Source organism: Castor canadensis, chromosome 15 (genome assembly GCF_047511655.1).
Source record: "Castor canadensis chromosome 15, mCasCan1.hap1v2, whole genome shotgun sequence".
Classification (NCBI taxonomy): Eukaryota; Metazoa; Chordata; class Mammalia; order Rodentia; family Castoridae; genus Castor; species Castor canadensis.
The window spans coordinates 21230929-21247916 of record NC_133400.1 but is presented as its reverse complement, the minus strand read 5'-3'; the positions used below and the strand labels follow the sequence as shown (position 1 = coordinate 21247916).

Here is a 16988-nt window from a genome sequence, read left to right as displayed (position 1 = left end):
GTTGAAAGTAGAGATTGTGGTTTACATACAAGTTTTGTCATGCATCTTCTGATAAATACTATAACAAGTATTTCTCTGTATTACTAAAAGTGTCTTCATAAATTTAACCAGGAATGAACTATTACTCATTAAGGATTTCCTCTGAAGGACAGCTATCGAACACATTTTCATTCTTATCTTTAATAAATAAAAATGTGATGAGCAATTTTAACAGCTTTATAGAAGCATAGTTTATAAATCATAAAAATCACCTGGATGAAAATTATTTCTGAGTCTCCCTCTTTGTGTGATTCCATGGTGTTTCCTAAGGCTAGATACAAAAAAATGAACTAAATAAGACAAATGGTCTGTATATATTTAGATTCAAGACAAAATTTTGCCAAATGACCTCTAGTATCAATTTATACTCCCACTGGCAGGGAATCAGAGGATTGCTCTCACTTCTAGTCAGGTCAGAATAAAGTTCTGTCCCTTTTTCATGAAAAAGGTTAAGATGTCAACATATGGTTCAAACAATGGAAATGCCATTTAGGAATTTTATTTTCACTTTTGACACATGTCACCTGCCTTTGTCAGCTTCATCCTGCTTGCTGGGATAGCATACTACTCAAAAAGACTGGTCTTATTGAATCTCTTAAAAATAACTAAAAGTGAGGAGTGATTATATGGGCAAGTTGCATGCAGCTCAAACAGCAGCCAAAAGACCTGACACCACCTCTAGGTTCTTAGTCATAAGCTACTTTATACAAGGCAAGAACTTAACTTGTCTGGGTATTGCTTTCCTCATTGCTAAAAAACAATAATTTAAGTAAGAGATGGTCAAGTGACATCTCATATATCTCCATGTCATTGAGACAGGGAGCTTCATTTCAAAGAAGGTAGGTTATGTTTATTTAATAAACATCTGGAATCGAATTCTTAGAAAAGTCATAACTTGCTTTCAAAAAAAGTGTCTGTCCCTGCATACCAAATAACTTAATACTATCTTGTATTTGAATAATATGAAATGAGTTTTAAATGCTCTTCTACACTCTAATTCCAATAGTCCTTGTAAAAATGTGTTCCTAAAACTATCAAAGAATGGTAAAATAACTAATTATGCACAAATTACTCTCATGACTTATCCCATTCTCCAGAAGCATGCTGTGCTTAAAAAAATAATAAAGGATTTATAACTGTTAGTTATCAGCACTTCATGTAACTTTTGATTCAAGTAACAAATAGCATTTCAGCTCTATGTGTTCATTATGCTACTAAATTGCAAAGGAAAGAAGCCAATTCTAATGAATTGTAACCATAGTTTCTTCTGGGTATTACAGATTAGAAGTGGGTAGCACTTTAAATTATGGTACACAAAACAGCATATAATTAATTCTGAATAAAAGATAATGTATTCTTGCTAAATACAAGTTATTTTAAAATCTCTTAATGAAGAACTAAGCATATGCTGTATCGCACTGTGAAAATGTTTAGCATATGCCACTAAAGCCAACATTTTTCATTTATCATTATATTTATTTTCAATAATAATATATTATTTTAAGTGAACATAAAAAAAAAAACCTTAATCACTAACATTCCAAATGTGAAAAATAGATGCAAATTACAGGAAACTTTTTGGCTCCACATAAGTTGTCACTAAATAACTTTTTGATGACATGGTGCGATTGCAATTTGCAATAGAATAAGAAAAATGGAAAAGACTGTTACTTTTAAATCACAGAACATATGCACAATGAATTTTAAAATTCAGATATGGAGATAAACATTTCTATTCTGAAAACTGACATGTCCTAAGTTCTCACTGAATAGCAAAGCTTAAAGTTCTACCTGATTGATATTGGACTTACAACTTCACTTCCGATATTATGTTTTTGCTTTTTAAAGAATATGTCCTGAACGCTTATACTCTTACAATTACCATATTGTTTCTTCTAACTGAGCATGAGTCAGAGTCCTGATTCTGCCTGTAATAACCAGCAAAACCACTATTACCGTTAGGACCACCAACAATATAACAAAGCTTAAACCAAGCAATTTGTTAGCCTTACTTTCCTCTGTGGTATCTTGCCTAATGTCCCTATAAGCCAACCATGTGACCATAGGCAAACCATCTCCCATAGAGATGGCTTAGAGCCCTCAGTTATAAAAATGACTACACAGAGGTGCTGTTTATTTCCAATAGTTCTGCCATCCTTTTCCCCAGCCCTCCCTGGTGTGCCAAAAGAAACACACAATAAAACCAGGTTTCCTAAAACGTACTCACATATGCTTTCTGTTCTTGCCTCATTTAAATTTATAGAGAAAAATGTGGACAGAAAAATAGCTTGCAATGTTATAAAAGGCTTCCAAAAAGTTGTTATACTAAAAACAGAACATAACGTTTGTCTTGAGATACAAGGTTCAGCTTTACTTCTAGTGGTCTGATGACTAACTCATCAGAAATACACTGAAAGTGGAAAGAATCATTATTCCATTCTATGCTAAATGCTCCAGTTTTGGAATGATTTTAAATATGTTTCCTATTCTACTATGAGTATTCATGAATGAAAAATTGAAAAAGAATAAAATTTTTAAATAAAATACAAAAAATTAATCATGTCCTCTTCATACAATTGCTATTGGTATTTTACCATGATTCTTTTCCATCCTTTGGTGTATATATAAAAGTATGCAAAGTTGAAATTAGATTGACCTACTTTGTACCTTTTAAAATTTTATTGTAAGAATATGTCCATGCAGGTGTCTGTTAATAATTCCAGTGACCGGATTATAGTCCATCATGAGTGTATACCATTTGATATTCACATGTTCTCTTTGCCAAAGGGATATTTTATGTACCAAATTGTTAAAATATTTCCAAGTATTTATTTAACATTAATTCCAAAAGTGTGAAATGAAATAAAATCATTACTTCAAGATGATATTGATGGCTTCTTTCTCACCTAAATACTCAACATTTTCTATGCATTCTTTTGATCATATCACAGCACACCAATGACCCCCAGTCTCCCATTCCTTTTAACAACAAATGCAACAATTCTATATGTCTCTTCTCCCTAGACCTTTGCTATCTAAGTAACTAAGCACACTAACTTCAATACCCAACTTAAGGTCAGGCGCACAGTAGGTGCTCAATAAAAGTTCACTTGGTTGATTAATGAATCCTAAAAATTATTTACCAAGTCCTATCTTTGTTCTAAGTACAGAAATGTGTTTCCTGCTGAAGTACCAAGATTCTTCTCTATTTATTTTCCTTTATTTATGCCTTCATATATTCCACAAAGAATTTTGGGCATGAGACCGCTCCCTAAAATCAATTCTGTCTGCAACTGTTACTTCTGCGCTGTATTTGCAAGGGCAATGCTGTTCTTTCAGATGGCATTTTAATCAGTTAGTTTGCAAAAATGAAGTGGAAGCTCCAACCATATCACCTCATCAGAGAAATCTTCATGGGTTTCCTTAGTGAGAAGGATTCATTTCACCTCTCATTTTATTTCCTGACTCTGTTCATTTCCTTAATGACAAATACCACCATCTGAGAATGCTCCATCATAACAATCCCATGTCTCTTCCCATAGAATGTAATGCTCACAAGATGGCAGGTCTGTGCTGTTCTCTATCTCCATCCCACAGTCTGTGACTGACACATTAGAGCCCCTCAGAACTGGAAAGGTTTTTAGAGGTCACCAAGTTTTGGTCCATTATTTTTAAAATTATATAACTAGATATCTTAAGAGGGAAATTACTTGCTCAAGCTTTAACGAAAAATGGCAGAATCCAGATGAGAATCCAGAATTCCAGTTCCCCAAGCCAGTGTTTCTTCTACAGTTGACTACTTCTGAACCCAGGAAACCCAGGAAAATAAAGTGCTTTGGGTCAAACCAATAGGAATCTCTCTTCTTGTCATTGTCACTCACCAACCATGACCAACTATCATACCATGTTTATATAGTCATTTCCACATCAAACATGGGGCAGCTATCAGCACTTACTTATTGACCCAGGAGCAAAGTTTCCAAGGAATGTGACCACAGACACGTGTCTAAACCTGGACCAAGTGTCAGGTATGGATTCATTTAGCCCAGGGCTGGGTTCCTGAATTCTCTCATAATTCAGCTCAGATCACAGATTTCTTGCCCCATTCATGCACAAATCTGTTAACCATGATTCTGTCCTGCAACACTGAGGTTTTCCTCATCTTAAGAAATTGTTCTCAGAAGAAAAATCTCTTAACTTTATCTTAGAAGAAAAAAAATTGTACAAAAAGAACACCATGTAGGTTCAAGTCATTTATATAGTGATGTAATGTACATTTTAAAAATTCATTAAACTTCCAGCAATTATTAAAACACAAAGTTTCCCTTTCTCAGGAGTTCAAAACTGGGTAGCAAAGGCCAGTAGCCATCCTGGATGCTGTACCTGCTCACTATTTATTTCTGAGACCCAAAGACAAAGGAGACATGTTGACCCACTCTTGGGCATGCAACACACTAAGAATACAAAGGGAACTGCCTTGTCTAAGGTTACAAGAGTAGATGGACCACAGAGGTGCCTAGAACTCAAGACTTTCAAGTTACTCTGAACCCAATAAACTCTTAATAATGTACGATTCCAAAAGAGTAAACTTGGTTCACCAAGTTATATTCTTCTATTTGTAGTTAGTGACATTTTGTCTCCTAGGAAGATGCTACTGAGCAGTATTAAAGAAACATGGGGAGAAGATGGAAGAGGTTGGGGCTGCAACACAATGCCCCAAATCCAAAAGAGGAATCAATAAGAACATGGTTACTGAGATGGGATACTATGTTGGGGTCACTATTTGACTTAAGCAACCCTAGAGAGGCATTTATATATATAAATATATAGCTATATTTTTCTATATAACTATTTATGCATTGTGTGTGTGTAGTTTTCTTTTTCTTTTTGGCTTATCATTGAAGGTGTTGATAAATTATTAAGTGATCAAGTATCCACCTGGACTCTAATGCATTTTTATTTTGTGGTAGTTTTATAATTACTGAAGTTTCTTCTGTTGCTTTGGCTACTAGGAAACAAGGCTCTGCTTCACAAATGGAGAGATTTCCTGGTCTTTTGCTTCACCTTACAACCTCACTTTTATTTTCTTTTCCCTCATCCTAACTTCTTTAAAACTTCCATTTGTTGAGATGTCAGTCCATTGTTGATATTTATGAGAGGCACTTCAATTCCTCTCAAGAAGAGGAAAGACCACAAACAGGAGAGAACATAGGCCTCGCTGCCAGAGCTCTTTACCTGACCAACCGCTGGCAATCCAGTCCCTTATCTCCTGAAGGCCGCAGAGATTTAGTTAAACCCTAACAAACAACAAGTCCTTCATGGTCAGGGAAAGTTGGCCTTAAAGTCCATGCAAAGAGCACACATTCAAAAGATAGAGTTCTTTCAGCCATTCACCATTCAACAAGGCCTTTTCATGGTTCCGAACGGTATTATAGCATGCATCAGAACATACGAAATAACCAATCGAACTACACCATGCTTCAAACAATTAGCACTTTTAAAGCAGAGGTTATGACAATTTCCTTTCTTTTAGCCTAGTAATCAGCACTGTGACTATCACATAGTAGATATTTTGGTGGATGAATGAAAACGTGCTAAAATAACTACTGTGTGAACATGTGTTTGCACACACACACACACACACACACATACGCACACACAACCCCAGCATCTCTTGGGCAAATCTTACCAGAAACTATGAAGCAATGTATTAAAATCTCGAGCTCAGGAAATTACTAGGCACATTCACATAGCTTGTACATACATAGGAGAGTCAAGGTTAGAGTCCAGCTCCACCTCACTCCTGGCACTCTCCAGTTTGTCACATTGCTACTTAGTGTGACATAACAGTGACTTTTAAGACAGAATCACAAGTAACTGGTTATACGTAAAGATAACTCCAAACCTGGAGACAAAATCAATCCTCGACGACTGTAATTGGCCAGCCAAATTCTAACACTGTTGAGAGAAATAATGTGCATTACATTACCTTACAGCCTTACATTTGATAACCCAACACCAGCAGATGAAACAATTTCTGGGTTAGTCTTACTATGTGGATGATAAGTTTTATTTGTCAACTTTGCTAAGTTATCATTCTCAGTTATACAGTTAAAACACTTATGTAGGTGGTCTACCATGAAACTCTCTATGAGTAGTAGTGACCATATCCCTTAACAATGAATCTTCCATTCCATGTTTTGTAAATGAAATAACATCTGCCATCAATAGACAGCAACAAGGAAGATTATTCTAGGTAACCAGGGTGCGCTTAATTCAAACAATTGAAAGGCTATAAGAGCAGAACTGAAGCTTCTCTGGTGAAGGCAAAATTCCACCTGTAGCTGTAGCTTCGGGTCATGCCTCAGAGTTCTAGTCTACCCTTCCTGCCTGCCTGCCATATAGACTTCAGATCCCCCATATTCAAGTATTAAGACATATTCTGCAGAGTGGTAAACAATCACTTTGGGAAAGTTAGTAGGTTAGGAGGGCTCTGCCCTCAGGCATGGCATCAGTGCCCTTATAAAAGAGACCTTAGGAAGCTTGTTTCCCTCTCCCACCTGTGAGGATATTGTGAGATGACATCATCTTCTTTGAATAATAGGTCCTCACTGCACACCATGTCTTCTGATACCTTGAACTTTGACTTTCCAACCCCAAGAAGAACTATGAGCAGTAATATTTTGTGATTTATAAATAACCAGTCTAAGTTATTTTGTTACATCAGCCCAAATGTACTAAGATACACCACAATTGGTTAAATCAATATCTTGCAATAAATATCTTAATATATGTAGATCCCACTGGTCTTGTTTCCTTAGCACAGTATACCAATATTTGTGAGTGAAAATTTCAAAAAGTTTCCAACTTAAGAAATCTGAGAGCAGCCGGGAACACATTTTAACTCCTCTGGATGGCAGCTGTTTTTGTACCTGTCTCCAAAGGTCAAATTTCAACTGGTTCAATAACTAGAGTGCTATGCTTCCAGTGTGCAATTTTTTGACAAGTTCTTGGCAAAAGTAATTCACAGTAGCCTATTGTTATGTTTCAATAAAGGCATTATTGCAGAAGACCATTGGATGATATCTTTGTAAAGCCTCTCCCGTTCATTACATTTATCTGGCCATTTTATACACACACGCACACATACACAGACACACACAAATTTTCAGCGATTGGAAAAATATACTTGTACGTTTTCATAATACTATTTTGTACTGCAGAAGTGGTAAGAGGCAAGATAATGTATTTGTTATAAAGACTAAAGGGTTTGAGCTTCATGGAAACTTGTGTTCCTACCTGAGTGATGCTGGACAAGTTCGTTTCTTCAAATGTGAAATGAAGATGTGGTCTGCCATGAAACTCTCCATGAGTAGTAGTGACTATATCCCTTAACAATGAATCTCCCATACAAATCCTCCTTCTCTGGGCAGAGCTTCTCAACCTCAAGCACTGTTGACACTTTGGGCCAAATGTGTTGCAATTTGAGTACGTCCCTGGTCTCTACCCACTAGATGCCAGTTGCATTCCTTCCCAAGCTGTGACAAAACATATGTCTCAAGATCATGCAAAATGTCCCCTGGAGGGAAAATTGCCAGTGCTCTAGGATACTATTAGTAATAGTAGTATTTGGATTTTTATTTTTCTTAAAAAGTTAAAGTCTCTTGTACATAAAGAAAAGCACAGCTCTATGAATCTTCACTAAGTAAATGCACCCATGTAATCAGCCATATAACAAAGAACAGAATGGTTCCGTTTCCCACTCCCCATGTGGGAAGCTTGTGGCATTCCTTCTTTCTAGTCACTGCAGGGGATTTTTGGACTAGGAAATTAAGATGTAAATTTTAAAACATAAGAGGAAATTCAGAATATTTTTTGTAAACTGGTTTCCTATGTGACTGAACTCAGATAACAGACCTCTACTAGAATGATAATCTGAACAGAAGCCAATACAAGACAGTGAGTAAGCCACTGAAACCTAGCCTATCATTGTGTTATGGTTTGTCCCTGGAACTCAGGCAAAGTTGTATGTTAATAGGATAAAGAAGTGAAACGTAACCATTACAGAGTTTGAAGATGGGATCCCTGGAAACTGATTAGTATAGACTAGGTCTTTAAGGTGGAACCTCATTATTGAATCCTGATGGCTTTATAAAGAGCAGGAGGGAGATCATGCAGATACAGAGATACACATGTGTGCTCCTACCATGATATGACGTGACCAAGAAAGACCTTCAGTGCAACCTGTATCATGCTGTTTGGACCATGTTCATCCAAAACTGTATGTCAACATGATCCTCTTTTCATTATTAAAGAGGCTGCCTGAAGTATTTTGTTATAGTGATAAAAATCTGACTAATGTGGATTGGTTTTATTACTGGGATAACTCAAGGATGACAACCTTTAGTGTTGGGTTTTTTTTTTTTCCTTACTATTTGAAGACTCAGATCAAGTGCTCAACTCAATGGAGAAAAGATCTTGTCACAAGTGATCAGCTATAAAAGAAAGGGCCATGAGTCTGGGTAGAGAAAAAATGGAAAAAAACAACCAGGCCAATATGGTATCTTCAACACACATGAGTGGTAGGGTAGTCAATAATACATAAAATATCCATTTGCTGTCAATCCCTCTCTCTGTTTTCCTTAATTCCCACGCATACTAAGAGATGGAAGGCCAACACACTAGGTTACATTTCAGATGCTTCTATAAAATAACTCTGTTAGTGCAATTGCATGGTATGTTCAAACACTACTCAAACAGCAAGAAAACATGAAGGCCTCTGGCCAGAATGACTCTCCTTCTCTGGATATTTAATACTTATGCTGTTGGATATTTATCAGAGTCCTTTCATTTATCTGTGAGCTCCTGGAGAATTGGAGTTATATCCTTTTTTATCCTAGCATCCCTTATAACATCACCTACTGTGTCTAGAATGTAATAGATTCTTATCCAAAGCATATTAGTTGAGGTAAGATATTGTATGACAGAGAGTGCACCTCTAGTGCTAAAGGCTTATTCTGGCCTCTGCCTCTATTATGCCTTGTGACTTTAGGTAGTAATATTATGAATTTCTCTAAATAACAATTCCTTAATCTGCTAAAAAGAAAATATAAAATGCCCTTTGAGGTCACTTTCAAATCTTTGGTATATTAATTTTAGTTCTGTTGAACAGAGAACATGACATTACAGAAAATGTCTTGTAATCATCAATTTTCTCACTCATTATTCCATGCATTCCTTAATTCACATTTTCAATCACTTTATTCATCCATCTCATAAAATTAGGCACCATAAATTGTGAACCATAGTGTCAAATGAAACCTCATAGAATCCATAGATATGGGGAACAGCACACACAGCTGTACCGTAATGAATTCTTTATTGAAGGATGCCATGATTTCCTTCTCCCAAGGAAAGAAGGCAATATAAATAAAGAAAAGTAATGAAAAGACAGAGAAAGTCTAAGGACTATTAATTCATCCATCCACTCATCTAACCACAATTCTAAGCATCCAAGTCGTAAATGAGTTTTTCTTTTGTGTTCCAACCCTAACTATAAGGATGAACAAATGACCCAAGATGGGGCATATTCACAGAATACAGCAAATATTCTCAGATATGTATATTCAAGAAAAATAGTCACAGTTCTTCTTTGGAGTTTTCTGGCACAGAGGCAAAAAGATAGATTTTTCTTGTTTTGATAATCTTAAAGCAAAAAAGATATGCTCTTGGATCTCTAGTGGTCATCATACAGAAGACCTTCCAAAAACCTTTCAGTCATAATAGGGATGGGGATGATACTTGACAAGAAGAAGATGTGTGCATGTGATGAAGAAATAGAAATAGAAAGACAGATCACAAGAACCATTAAGTTTAAGTCCTATATCCAGTCTTTCCAGACGCTGACCTACTCCAGAACTGTTCAATTATTATATGGTGAAAATTTCTCTTTTTGTCTTCAATGCCTTTGATCAGGGATTATGTAACATGCAACCACTACAACCTGCATTGTGCTAAACATGGAAGAGACAGAAGTGATACGAGCTACCAAATTATTGCCCCATGATGCTGGTACTCAAGTGGAGAAGAGTACAGTAAATGCTAGACCTGAAGGTCATAGGCAAAGGCAGCTAGTTAAGAGGGTAAAGATAAATCTAAGAAGAAATACGAGAAGGGATGAAATTTTGACAAAAGTACTAGAATTAGAAAGCTGTACACACTGTGAAAGAATTATCAGAAATATAGTAGCAACTGGTATTGAACAGGATGTGATGTCTCAAAGATGGGTTGCCCAAAGTTTATGTTTATTATTTATGAGTTGTCCCTGGCAGTAAGTATAATATGAGAAGATACTTGGGAAAAAACACTAAGGGAGAAAGCATAAAGAATCTCTAGTATTTAAGGGGACAGGTCCAGAGGAGTTAGAAAACATCAGTGCTGTGGTTTAGATGAGTGTTTCCCTAAGGTCCATATGTGAAAGCTTGGTTCACAGAGTAGTAGTATTGAAAAGTACTGTTGACCTTCAAGATGTGGGATCTTACTACAATGCCACTCCTAGGGATAGAACCCCAAAGAACATAAGTTGGATTACAACAAAAGGCACCTACATGCCCATGTTTATTGCAACAATGTTCACAATAGGTAAACCATGGGAACAGCCAAGATACCCCATTACTGATGAATGGATTAAGAAAATGTTGTATTTATATACAATGGAATATAGACCTAATACAAATACAGCAATATTATGAAAAACAGGTGTGATGCTAAGAACAGGTCATATAAGAGAGGGTAAAAGAAAGAAGTTAAGAAGGTAAATATGGTTGACTGGTGAGTATGTTATACAAGAATATATGTAGAATTTTTACTGTTGAACCATAAGAAGTGAACTAATGTTGAAAAACGAGGAGATGAACCAACTTAGTACATATATATGGAAATGTCACAAGGCAACTCACTGTATAACAATCTTAAACAAAATGTCATTTTTTTTTCTTTTACAAAATTGAAGAACAGGAGGATAGAACAGGTTCTGTCTGGAACCGTTGGTACCAGTGTGAGGTGGGGAGGATGTGGGGAAATGGTGTAGGAAGGTGAATAAAGCACAAATACTGTGAACACATGTGTGTAAATGGAAAGATGAGACCTATTGAAACTATTCCAGGAATGAGAGTGAGTAAAGAAGAATGATGGAGGGGGTGAATTCAAGTGTAATATATTTGATATGTTATAAGAACTTTTGTAAATGCCACAATCAACCCAAGCACAACAATAAAAAAAATTTTTTTAAAGATGTGAGATCTAGTAAGAGGTCCTTAGGTCACTGGGGACATGGCTTCAAAATGCATTGTGGGACAAAGGTCCATCCTTTCTCTTTCCCTACTTCCTTACTTATGATGTGAGCACCCACTCTGACATGTGCTCCCATCATCATGTACTACCCTCCAGAGACCCAAAGCAAGCAGCTGCCTTGGACTTGAACATCCAGAACCATGACCCAAAATAAACCTCTCATTACATATGCATCCAGCGACAGGTACTTCATGAAAGTAATGCAAAGTTGACTAATACACTGAGAAAAAGTTTCTCTTCCTAAGAAAGAGAAGAAAAACCAAGAGACAGCAATTTTGAGGAAGCTGGAGTGAAAGGGCAGCCAGGGGCATCCCCCACCAGAACAGCATTTATCAGTGATACCCATGATGGATGAATGATTGCTATGTTTAATGCCCTCTGAGAAAACAATTTCATGCCCTTCCACTTACATCTAACACCTCTTATCAAGGGAGCAGTTCGGATTTAATCTAAATTTCTCATCCTGAGACTCACATTTAGTTGCTTTTTTTTACATTGTCAGAGGTAAAAATCTGATACCTTTCTTCCTCAAAGCAATCCCTCAAATGTGTGTGGGTTATATTCTTCCAGGCATCACTTCAAAGCTGTTATTCATTACTCAGAGGAGCTATGTTCTAATAATTTTTCCATTCCAACCATTTATTTACACAAACTTTTTTCAACACCCAATCGCCTCTCAGAACCCCAAGAGATGTGTACCTCTCTCCTAATATATCACTACAAAGATGGGTCGTCCTGGCCTTAAAGACACCAGGCTACCTTGAGGAGAGACAAGCTAGCCCAAAAAGGTGACTGTGACCAAAAACCCAGCTTCTTCTCTGGCAGAGACCTGACCTCACCTGTGACATTGGCCAAGTCCCTTTTCCTCTCTGGGGCTGTCTCCCAACATGTGAGGAACCACCCCTCAGGATAATTGTGAGGACTCTGGCATCATTCATGATGATGTCAGCCATGATAATGGAATCTTGTCCTCCATTCCTTCCTCCATTTATCCCTTCCTTCATGTTTTCTTTTCTTCTATTTTTCCTTCTTCCTTTACTTGTTTCTCCCTTCTAGACATCTCACTTTGTAAGCCAACAATAATGGTAAGTATCATCTTTGCTGTTTTCTTCCTTGTCATGAGGATTACCCCTCAGCTGGGATGGGGTTATCATCCTCAAATGTCAAATCAGTTCTTAGCACATCTTATTGTCATGTTTTACTTGTCAAACTTATCACTACTCCCAAAAATTCTCTACTTTGTAGTTTTTTATTACCTTCCTTCTCAAACTAATCATAAGACTGATAAGAGAAATACTATCTCTATATTGTCCAATCTTATATCCCAGCATAGCTGAGTACAAGTGCATATGACTTTAGCTAAATAAATGGGTCAGTGGGTGAATGGGTGGGAGGAAGGGTGGATGGATGGGTGGGTGGATGGATGGGTGGATGGATAAGAGATGACACTTTTTAACCCAGAGTCTTATTTTGTTTCAGGAACACCTTTAGTCATAGCTATGATTACATGTTATATTCACATAATGTAGCATTTTTTCCCAACAGCAAAATTATTCTCAGATTGCATGATGAACTTAAGAATGGGACCCTCTTTTCATTCACCTCAACAATCACAAGTTCTCACTTCTAAACAATGCCTGAAAACCATGGCTACTTATGACCTAGAAGAAAAGTTCTAACTTTAAATTCAAAAGATATTTTAAGTCTAAATGAAGGCAACTATAAAAATCTAAATATTTTAGTATACCTTAAAAAATCCACCACAGGAATGTTTAGATATTAACTCTAAATCCACTCCCCAACTTATCCCAATGTATCAACAGAGGAAGAGAGAATGTGGGAAGATTTCTAAACAGGATCATGTCTCTTGAAACCTCTTCATACACCCACTGTCCTACAGATTCATGTTCTTCCTTCTTTTGAAGGCTGCAAAAGAGATTATTACTTGGAAGAAGCCAATATATCATGCCTTCTTTTTTTCATGCCCTGGAGTAAGGATTTTTATACATTGACTCTAGTCTTGGTCACGTCCTTTCCAGAATGGGATGCAACAAAGCTATAAGAGCACCTGTACATTGAGACTTCAACTTTGAAATATATGTTTTTGCAGTGTTTCCTCTTGGAAGCCAACCATCATGCTATAAGTCATCAAGAGGCCATATAGATGAGTACCTGAGATTTTCATTAAGTTCCACTGAAGCCCCCAGCTGCCAGAAGCTAGTTTGCCTTCCATGTCTGTGTCATTCTGAAAGTGGGTTCTTGAACCAATTAAGCTGCCTTATCTCCAGTAGCACATGGAACAGACATGAGTTGTCTCCAATAAATTATGCCTTAATTTCAAGATCCTAAACAAATAAATAGTACCTACTCACATGACTCAAGTAACATAGCACTCCTCCTGAGTATTCAGATTTCACAAGTCCCACTGGAACTCTTTGACCCTCACAGCAATCTGATTTCCTGGATAAACCTAGGATTGGAAGTAACTTGGCTTATTGAATTATTACATCTTGTTGGTTAGCTTTGAAACTTGCAGACTTCCAGGAGTTCATTTATGGTTTAAATACATATTTTAAAGGACATTTATGAAATGTGATAATGGCAATTATGAGATTATGTAAGAGAAAATGTCTGAAATGTACTAATGTCAGATATGAACAGAATTTCTCTGTTAATGTTATTACTGTTGTTTTAACATTGTCCTTGTCACCATCATTCTCTTCACCATTAGATTACAGAACTAAGGAAGGATGCCCGAACAGGAAAACAAAATATGTAAAATGTAAATTCACATTCTGTATTTTACTAGCTTCTATAATGACAAGCATGCTTCATAATCTGAGACTTACGTTTCCTTGTCTGAAAAGATAGGGGTGGAAGTACAGGCTGTTTTGACTATGAGATTAGATAACATGATGGTGCCGTCAGCAGAGTATCTCCCTCCCCAAAAATAATCTTTTAAAAGTTTGTTGTATAAATTGCCCCCTTGAAAAGCTGAGATTTGCACAATCTAAACAGTACTTACTAGCTACATGTGACTGTTGAGCACTCAAAATATGTCTAACCCTAAATGAGATGTGTCATAAGTATAAAATACACTCCATATTTTAAAGACTAAATATGAAAATATAATGTAATATCATGATAACAACTTATGGATAATAAATTAATAATTTATATTTGTTATAATATAATAGTTCTATGCTGTTGGTGGGAATGTAAATTATTGCAACCACTATGGGAAGCAATATGGATGTCTCTCATAAAACTAAAAATAGAACTACCATAAGATCCATTGATATCACTCCTAGGCATACATTCAAAAGAATGTGAGATATGATAGAGCCATTTGCACATTCATGTTTATTGCAGCACTATGTACAATAGCCAAGTTTTAGAAGCAGCCAAAATGCTCCATAACCAATGAATGGATTAAGAAAAAGTGGTATATATATAATGCAGTTTTATTCAGCCATAAAGAAGAATGAAATTAAGTTGTTTGCAGGTAAATGGATGGATCTGGAGAACCTCATGTAAAGCAAAGTAAGGTAGGCTCAAAAAATCAAAAGTCTCATATTTTCTCAGATCATATGTGGAAGCTAGATCTGTAAGTTAAATGTATATATGGAAACATATATGATCACACACACATATGCACACACACATATATGTGTGTGTATATATATATATATATAGTGAGTGAGAGAACAAACTCTCAGACAGAGTCCATCTGAGGGGACTATGGGAAACGGGAGAGATAAAATGTTAGAGAATGAAAAATATTGAAGCAACCCCATCTATATATGAATAAAATGTAATGCACTGTATGGTAAGCTGTTAAACGTGAGGGGAGCATGGTGATAGAGAATAAGTGAGTGGGGGGAGGGGTTAATTTGATTAAAGCATGATATACACAGATCGAAAGTACCAAGGTGAAACCCCCTTGGACATAATACACTTAATTTGAAAAATGAAAGACAGGAGGGAAAAATAAATCTTTCCTAAGGGTGGGGACCAATTGGAGGGGATGGGCACAAGGAGATGGAGTATGAGATATATATGGTGGATGTATTTTGTATTCCATATATGAAAATATGAGAATGAAACTTATTGAAATTGTTCTAAGACAGGGGCAGGGGCAAAGAGGGAAAACGATAGAGGGGGTAAATCCAACTAAGATATACTTTAAATTCATATGTAAATATCACAATGTATTCCCCTGTACAACTATTATATACTGATAAAATCATAAAAAACAAAATATAATTTAGTATGTTAATAATTTTGTATTTGTTAAAAATTAACAATTTCTATTGTGTTATAACATGCTGTATTATGTTATGTTATATGAGAACCTAAAGTGTTTTTAAAATTTATGTGATTTACTTTTTACTTTTTAAGTTTGCTAGAAAAGTTTAAATTACATATGTGATTTCCATTTGTGCCTTGTTTTATTATTCTGTTGGATAGCACTGTGTTAAGACATACACTGGAATTTCAGTTAGAAATATATAAAAGCTCAAAAACAAAGGATTTGGTAGCGAAAAATGAGTTCTTAACATCCTCAGAGTTATGCAAATATGATTCATGTGGAGAAAGAAGGTATTATTTATGCCAATTTCTTTCTAAAGCAAAGCATGCAAGGTTCATAAGCAATGAAAAGCTTTTCCTCCTAAAATCCAGGTGAAAGTTTGGTGTGGAAGAGGAAATAGCTTAGTAAACTTTAGTGAAGGACACAGAAAAGAACAAATGTGTTACAGCCATTGAACTTGGGGACAAATCTTAATTTACCACTCCCTTGCTATGTAAACCAGAGTAAGAGATATGAACTCATTGTATTTCCATGTTCTCTCTATAAAGTAGAAATACATAATATACTTCTCAATCACAGAGCTAAAGCTACCATTTATATGATTTCAATCTGAAATGCCTCCAAAGTTCATGTGTTGAAGGCTCGCTCTCCAACAAAGCAATGTTCAGAGGTGGGACTTTGAGAAACTGGATGGATCATGAAGGCACTTGCCTCATCAATGAATAATCTACTGATGGGTTGATAATTTGATGGGCTATTGGGAAGTGATGGGAGCTTAGGAGGTGGGACCTATTGAAGGGAGTGGATCCATGGGAGCTATATCTTGTCCCCAGCCCCTCTTGGTCTGTCTCTCCAAAGCAGTTCTTCTCTTTCATGTGCTCCCCACCATGATGTTCTTTTGTCTCACTTCAAGCACATAAACAATGGAGCCAAGTGACCATGAGCCAAAACCAACCTTCCTTCCATTAAGTTGATCTTCTTAGATACTTTGTCATAGTGACAGAAAGCTAACACAAGTACTCACTAAATATGTGGCTTATGGTAGGTACTGCTGTCAGTCCTACAGTACAGATGAGGATCCTGAAGGAAACAACTGAAGCATGAATATACACATAGCCACATAGTGGTGATGGAGTCTGAAAGGTTTTTGTCTAAAGTTCTTTGGGACTCGAGCTTTTGATCACTGCTCAGTACTCAGATCAGACTTTTGCTGCTATTGTGGGACCTGAATGAGACAATGAACATTAAGCCAAGATAGTCAAGGAAGGGTGCATATTTTTATTAC

The 16988-nt window shown here is 36.3% G+C and overlaps 1 protein-coding gene across 3 annotated transcripts in view; it reads right to left on the bottom strand.

Moving 5' to 3' along the window:
• Positions 1-16988, bottom strand: part of Cdh11 (cadherin 11) — a 151000-nt gene that overhangs the window by 117112 nt on the left and 16900 nt on the right. The gene's annotated exons all lie outside the window — the stretch shown is intronic.